A 7604-nucleotide genomic window follows, 5' to 3' on the forward strand; every position below is an offset into this window, starting at 1 on the left:
GCCCTGTATTTTTCAGCTGGAGATAAGGATGCTGATGGAACAAACGTAATTTTCAGTAATTCAGAGCGCTTGGAAGGTGAACGATGTCATACTCACTCTCACGGGTGGCACCTGGGGTGGGAGGATTCCTCTCTCTTTCTTGGCACTTTAAATCCCGACGTCATGGGCTAAGACAGAAAAAGTCAATGATTATAAGCAGATATCAGCCCCTGTCCCGCGACCTATGCCAGGGGCGTCACTTCTCTCCGGTACAGAATTCAAGCACCCCTGAGATGACAAGGACAGTGACGGGATTCGCCGGAGGGAGGGAAAAGGAAGGGAGCTGCTAGGAGGAAGGTTACTGCACCAGGAGGGAACTGCGGCGAGGACCTGCTGTCTGTCACGCTTGGCTGTGTGGCAGGTTAGTGGCTCCGCCAAGCAGATATTTTTGACCATCCACGGGCTACATGCTGCTGTACCGCCGTGGGTGCTCCAGTGTGTTCTGGGAGGCGCCCAGGGACTGGCAAGGCCGATCGGGGCCAAGTGAAGGCCGTCTAGGCCGCAAGGGAATGGAGTGGTTCTTTGGAGTCAAGGGGGACCTCTTTCCCCCGCACACCCAGGCTCAGGATGTCAATGCTGCAGCCATGCAAGCAACACCGCCCAGAGCAGAAGGCGTGGGGTATCAGGCTGCAGAGAGGCAAACCCTGTGCTCTGGAGACTTGCCCCCGGATCATGCTCTGGAGTTAAAAAAAATACTTCTTTAGAGACTTTTTTTTTGTGCCCTGGAAAAGAGAAACCAGGAGCAGCCAAGATCAAACATCCAGCTTCTCGCTAGCTCTAGGTTTGCTGCTCAGGGGAAACAGGGCTTTAACGCGGGATGGAGAAGGGTCAGGGTGGGAATTCCATTCCCTTAGCGTTCAAATCTGAAACCAGACAGGCTTCCCTGTGAGACCTAGTGTAAAACCAAGGGCCTCCCAGGCAAAAATCAGAAAAATCTGCAACTGAACAGCCAAATTCAACAAACTGGCCAAGCACAGAGCCAAAGGAAGTGGTAAGAAAAGGCATGCAAATGGCCCCAGTGTAGATGAGGCCCTCCTGAGCTACAGAGGGATAGATGAAGCTTAGGCCTTGTCTACACTACAAAGTTTTGTCGACAAAACAGTGAATGTGGACACACTGTGATGCAGCAAAAATGCCCTGTTTGGTGACAAAATAAAACCACCCTGATGAGAGACATACGGCATTTTGGGCAAAGTATTTGTTGACAAAGTGCCAGTGTAGACCCCACGCTTGATTTTATTGCTTTAATTGGCCTCCAGGAGGTGTCCCACAATGCCCATCATGACCGCTCTGGTCAGCAGTTTGAACTCCATTGCCCTACAGACAGGGAAACAACCCTCCTCCCCTCCCCCAAATCAGTACAGAAGAACAGGGTGTTGATGCACACCGAGATCTCACGGGAATCCTCCAGAGAGATCTCCAGGAAAGTTTCCTGGAGGTACTCGGCCATCCTCTGCCGAAGCTTCCTTGGCAGAGCTGCTTTGTTCCCTCCCCCATTGTAGGAAACTTTCCCGCGCCATTCGGCAATCACTTGTGCAGGAACCAAAGCAGCACACAGGCTAGCAGCATAGGGACCAGCGCGGAAGCCACAAGCGTGGAGTAGATGTACCCTCGCTTCCAAGCTTACCCTCAGCAGTGAGATGTCTGCTACAATGGTCCCTGCCTGTGGAAAAGTGTGGGAGAATTTCAGAATATTTTCCCGAGTCGGCTGGACCACAACCCTTGCAGAGCGCGCTTTTCCCCATGTAGAGTGCCCCCTCCCCAGCCAACACTCACCATGCTTTGGGTGTTCGCCGAGATGTGTGCTTGCCAAGGGTCAGCGAGAAAGGGATCGCTATGTTACCAGAGGTGTATTTTACTGAAGTGTTTCAATGCTGTGTGTGATCTTAACAATCATGCTTCTGTGCATTGTTCCTTCTGCTTCAGCAGATGTGGCTTTGAGGAACACCCCACACACCTAAGTGTCTCCACCAGATAAGAAAGCGCCCAAGAGGAAGCAAAGACGACATGTTCTGGGAGGTCCTGCACTCCTCCAAAGCAGAGGAAAGGGATCTCAAGGAGCGGAGGTAAGCCAAAAGGCAGGACAGAAAAGAAAATCAGGAGTTTGTTAAGGATGCTACTGAGCGGATGCTTGAAGTCATGGAGGAGCAAATGCAGATGCTGACGTCCCTAATAAAGCTAGGGCAAGAAGCAAGGGGCTTAAATTGCAGCAGAGGTTTAGGTTGGACATTAGGAAAAACTTCCTGTCAGGCTGGCCAAGCACTGGAATAAATTGCCCAGGGAGGTGGTGGAATCTCCATCACTGGAGATTTCTAAGAGCAGGTTAGACAAACACCTAAAATGCGCCGTGATCTGCTCGGCCTTCCAAGACCTAGTGGCAGAAGATGTTGAGCTGGACTGTGGGATAGATACCCTCAGTGCGCTGCTCACACTGTTGATGCTAGTGCGCCAAATGTGGACGTGCTCTGCTGACAGCGGGAGTGAGTGTGAACACGCAATACCGGGTTTTAGTGTAGCGCTTTTTGAGTGCCGATATAACTTTGGTCAACAAAATTCTGTAGTGTAGACAAGGCCTTAGAAAGGGAGAATTTAGGCTGAAGACCAGGAGACACTCCCCAGGAGCCAAATGTGTCAGGCTGCAGAACAGTCTTCCCCAGGGAAACGGGGGGAGAACCGATTGCTTGGGACTTTTAAAACTGGGCTGGACAAAGCACTACAAAGTGTGCTGTAGGGAACACTCCTGCCCCGGTACCAGGCAGACAGGCTAAGCAATCTGCTAGGGCCTCCCATCTCTCCTCTCTACCTGACTCCAGGATTGACTCCACCAAGCCCTGTATGTTTCTGTCCGTGGATTAGTGGCACTTGCTACACCTATTCATCTGGCACATGGAGGATTAACTGAGACCCGGGAAAGCAACATTGGATATAATTAAAATATACATCCAGTTAATTACTGATAATGCTTCTGCTCTTTAATATTGGCCTCTAGCAAGGCTTTTGCTGAGAACAGCAAAACAAAACACTTTGTTTTTATTAGTTTTTTTAAAAAGGAAAAGCCTCATCTATCTTAACGTGACACCAAAACATTCCTGGGCCCAGCCCACATCCACTAACAATATCTGTGCATTCACACACCCAGGAAATTCAATTATCTGGCAGAACATGTCCCAAAGGCGTTCAGATAATTGCAACCATAAGTACAAAATCTGCCACTAATTATTAAAGAAATACCAAATATGGAGACCAAATGATAGAAAAGTGGCATTACTGAGTATAAAAATCACTCTCACGTGCTGGAAGCAAGTAAATTTTCACAGGGGCACTTTTCATTATGATTCTAGAGTTAAAAAAAAAAAAGTACATCACAGAAGTTGGAGAGAAATGCTGGTACTGGAGAACTCCATTACCATGATTCGGAGTATAGATTGAAAACCTCCAGGGGGCTCTGCAGAGGGAACGGAGGAAGAGCGGAGATGGGAACCCCTTTGCCAGACAGAAAATTGGGCCATGTGGAAAACACATGGTTTCCAGAGGAGAAAAAGACTGAAGTAGTGCAGAGAAAAAAGCTCGCTTGAGATATGGGGTGGGTGTTGACTGAGGATCTCTGACCACTTGTAAGAGAAGCTGACGCTTGGAGGAGCTTATTTGGAATCAGTGGTTAGGGCACTGCAGGTTCTATTTGTGAAGCCCTCTGAGAGCCTGGGATAATAGGTGCTTTGTGGAGCCAGGGCCATGGGCGTTCTTTATTAGCCATTAGCGTCACATTTGCACTGTATTTTGTTTGCCAGGGACAAATATTTTAAATGAAAATTTCCGGAAGTGATAGTTTCTTCTGGGGACCCTCTGTGCAAGGGGGATGTTTGGAAAGTGACTGAAACCTCCCGCCCACTAGTTATTTCTCCTATAAAATATATTAATAGTATAAAAATATTGCTCGGGTATGCGGGGGTGTAACCAGGAAGGCCAAAGCACAATTGGAGGTGCAGCTAGCAAGGGATGTGAAGGGGAACGAGAAGGGTTTCTACAGGTATGTTAGCAACAAAAATAAGGTCAGGGAAAGTGTGGGCCCCTGACTGAATGGGGGAGGCAACCTCGTGACAGAGGATGTGGAAAAAGCTAATGTACTCAATGCTTTTTTTGCCTCTGTCTTCACTAACAAGGTCAGCTCCCAGACTGCTGCACTGGGCAGCACAGTCTGGGGAGGAGATGAGCAGCCCTCAGTGGTGAAAGAACAGGTTAAGGACTATTTAGAAAAGCTGGACATGCACAAGTCCATGGGTCCAGATCTAATGCATCTGAGGGAGCTGGCTGATGTGATTGCAGAGCCATTGGACATTATCTTTGAAAATTCGTGGTGATCAGGGGAGGTCCTGGACAATTGGAAAAAGACAAATATAGCGCCCATCTTTAAAAAAGGGAAGAAGGAGAATCCGGGGAACTACAGACCGGTCATCCTTGCCTCAGTCCCTGGAAAAATCATGGAGCAGGTCCTCAAGGAATCCATTTTGAAGCACTTGCAGGAAAGGAAGGTGATCAGGAACAGTCAACATGGATTCACCAAGGACAAGTCATGCCTGACCAACCTGATTGTCTTCTATGATGAGATAACTGGCTCTGTTGGTATGGGGAAAGCGGTGGACGTGATATACCTTGATTTTAGCAAAGCTTATGATACGGTCTCCCACAGTATTCTTGCCAGCAAGTTAAAGAAGTATGGGCTGGATGAATGGACTATAAGGTGGATAGAAAGCTGGCTAGATTGTCGGGCTCAACAGGTAGTGATTAACAGCTCGCTGTCTAGTTGGCAGCCGGTATCAAGTGGAGTGCCCCAGGATCAGTCCTCGGGCCGGTTTTGTTCAACATCTTCATTAATGATCATAGAATCATAGAATATCAGGGTTGGAAGGGACCTCAGGAGGTCATCTAGTCCACCCTCAGCAAGTTCATGGATGACACTAAGCTGGGGGGACAGGTAGATATGCTGGAGGATAGGGATAGGGTCCAGAATGACCTAGACAAATTGGAGGATTGGGCCAAAAGAAATCTGATGAGGTTCAACAAGGACAAGTGCAGAGTCCTGCACTTAGGACGGAAGAATCCCATGCACCGCTACAGACTAGGGACCGAATGGCTCGGCAGCAGTTCTGCAGAAAAGGACCTAGGGGTTACAGTGGACGAGAAGCTGGATATGAGTCAGCAGTGTGCCCTTGTTGCCAAGAAGGCCAATGGCATATTGGGCTGCATTAGTAGGAGCATTGCCAGCAGATGGAGGGAAGTGATTATTCCCCTCTATTTGGCACTGGTGAGGCCACATCTGGAGTACTGTGTCCAGTTTTGGGCTCCCCATGACAGAAAGGATGTGGACAAATTGGAGAGAGTCCAGTGGAGGACAATGAAAATGATTCGGGGGCTGGGGCACATGACTTATTAGGAGAGGCTGAGGGAACTGGGCTTGTTTAGTCTGCGGAAGAGAAGAGCGAGGGGGGATTTGATAGCTGCTTTCAACTCTCTGAAGGGGGGTTCCAAAGGGGATGGAACTTGGCTGTTCTCAGTAGTGGCAGATGACAGAACAAGGAGCAATGGTCTCAGGTTGCAGTGGGGGAGGTCTAGGTTGGATATTAGGAAAAACTATTTCACTAGGAGGGTGGTGAAGCACTGGAATGGGTTACCTAGGGAGGTGGTGGAATCTCCATCCTTAGAGGTTTTTAAGGTCAGGCTTGACAAAGCCCCAGCTGGGATGATTTAGTTGGGGTTGGCCCTGCTTTGAGCAGGGGGTTGGACTAGGTGACCTCCTGAGGTCCCTTCCAACCCTGATATTCGATGATTCTCCTTCCTCCCTAATTACCTTTTGAACAATGCAGAGTAAGGCAGAGATGAGCCCTGAGTTTGTGGTGCTTGCGCTGACATCTTGGATACTTACCCTGCAATAAAAGCAATTACACTGAATATAGGTCACAAGTGATTTGTGTTGAATATTCAAGCAACTTGAAACAGTAAATAGTCATGTACAAAATGGATAGTTTGTCCTAAACCCTCTGTTTAATCACTGCAGATTTCCCTCCAACACACCAGGCAGCAATTGCAGGGCTGTGTACAAGACACTTGCTAGACAACATCAAAACACACACCAGTGCTCCAACATATCCAACGCCAAAGAGCAATTTTGCCCAAATGGGAGCGTATTGCTTAGTCAGAAACAACAAGTGCTCAGCAAACCCTTTAATTCCACTGAGTTGCTTTTAACATAAAGCCTGTTCCATCAACCCCATTCAGGGCTAGAGGGCCCAATTCTGAAAAGCCCTGAGTCTGTCCCTGCGCCTTCGCTCTCTTTGAGACCAAGGGGAGTTGATGATTCCCCCACACCTTTTGGATCAGGCTCACAGTTTGTATGAGCCCTAACTCCGCTTTCTTTGAGTTTTCTCTTGGGATGCTAGTTCCCCTGAAGTTTGAGTTAAGACAGCTGCGAAGATTTGCAGATAAAATGAAATGCTTCCAGTTAGCTCTCTTGTTTACACTTTGGAAAAAGATATATTCCTAATGAGCTATTTGTCATAGGATCCTCAGAGCTTCAATGCAGATGAAAATCCTAGCTTAGTAAGTAGTGGGTTTTTCCCCCAATCAAGGCAGAATGCAGAACAAAGTCTCTTAATAGTGAAATTAAATGCTTTTTAAGATAGTCAAAAACTTCAGATGTATACACTTGAAATTCAGAAATAACTACAGTTTAAGACAAAACACTGAATAACTCCATTCTTCCTTTATTTGCCTACCAACTCCTCAGTTCAAGCTTCTAGCTGAAGTAATCTGAGTCTAAACACCCAGAAGGGTGTAAGAAATGCAAGTGTCTGCTCTGCTGTAGGTGTCAGACCTGTGCTGCTAATTGTTACAGGCTAAGCAAGGGGTCCTGCAATTGTCAGGTAAGCAGCGTTTCAGCTCACCTTGAAATTCACCACCTCTGCCAGCTCAGCAGACAGATGGGATGAAACGAGCAGTGCAGTTCTTCAAATATCCCATTACAAATGGTAATACAAAGTCTCACAGTGGGCTGGAAATCCAAGACAGCTGGGCCAATGGAGAAGCGTGAGACATCTGTTTAAAATGTGGATTTCTCACCCAGTGTTCAGGGCATTCGATTAAATTCCATGGCGTTTTGAAGGGCTGAGTCTGATCTTCAAAGTGATCCTGAGCTTTAGTTAATCCCAAACACTGTGGTGAACATATTGGGCTTTAAGCAGCCGCTAAGAATTTTTTTTAGAAGCAAAAACTGGGCTACCCTAGAAAAACCCATAAAGGCTGTGATTAATGCAAGTGATCTAGTCGAGCTAGGAAGTGTCCTTCTGTCACTAAACTGCAGACAACCTCTTTGCCTCCTCATCCTAGCCTCAGAGGTGGCTGCGTTTCAGACAGGCGCAGTGATTCCTGTGTACGTGTCTGAGCTTGTACAGGGCTTTGGGGTGGCAGGCACTGTAAGAATGACGGGTGAGATACATATCCTGATGGTCATTTTCCTGTTCTCCCCCCAAAGGGCTGTAATTATGGATATTATTGAGCATCACATCACAAAA

At 47.6% G+C, this 7604-nt stretch overlaps 1 protein-coding gene across 1 annotated transcript in view; it reads right to left on the bottom strand.

Annotated features, from left to right (window-relative positions):
- The window catches only part of TNRC6A (trinucleotide repeat containing adaptor 6A), a 166346-nt gene extending 166198 nt beyond the window's left edge, over window positions 1-148 (bottom strand). The window contains exon 1 of the mRNA XM_043523873.1: window positions 97-148. The gene's annotated coding sequence lies outside the window, so the exon portion shown is untranslated. The remainder of the gene's footprint in view (window positions 1-96) is intronic.
- Between the last annotated feature and the right edge of the window lie 7456 nt (window positions 149-7604).

The sequence above is a fragment of the Chelonia mydas genome, chromosome 10 (genome assembly GCF_015237465.2).
Source record: "Chelonia mydas isolate rCheMyd1 chromosome 10, rCheMyd1.pri.v2, whole genome shotgun sequence".
NCBI lineage: Eukaryota > Metazoa > Chordata > Testudines > Cheloniidae > Chelonia > Chelonia mydas.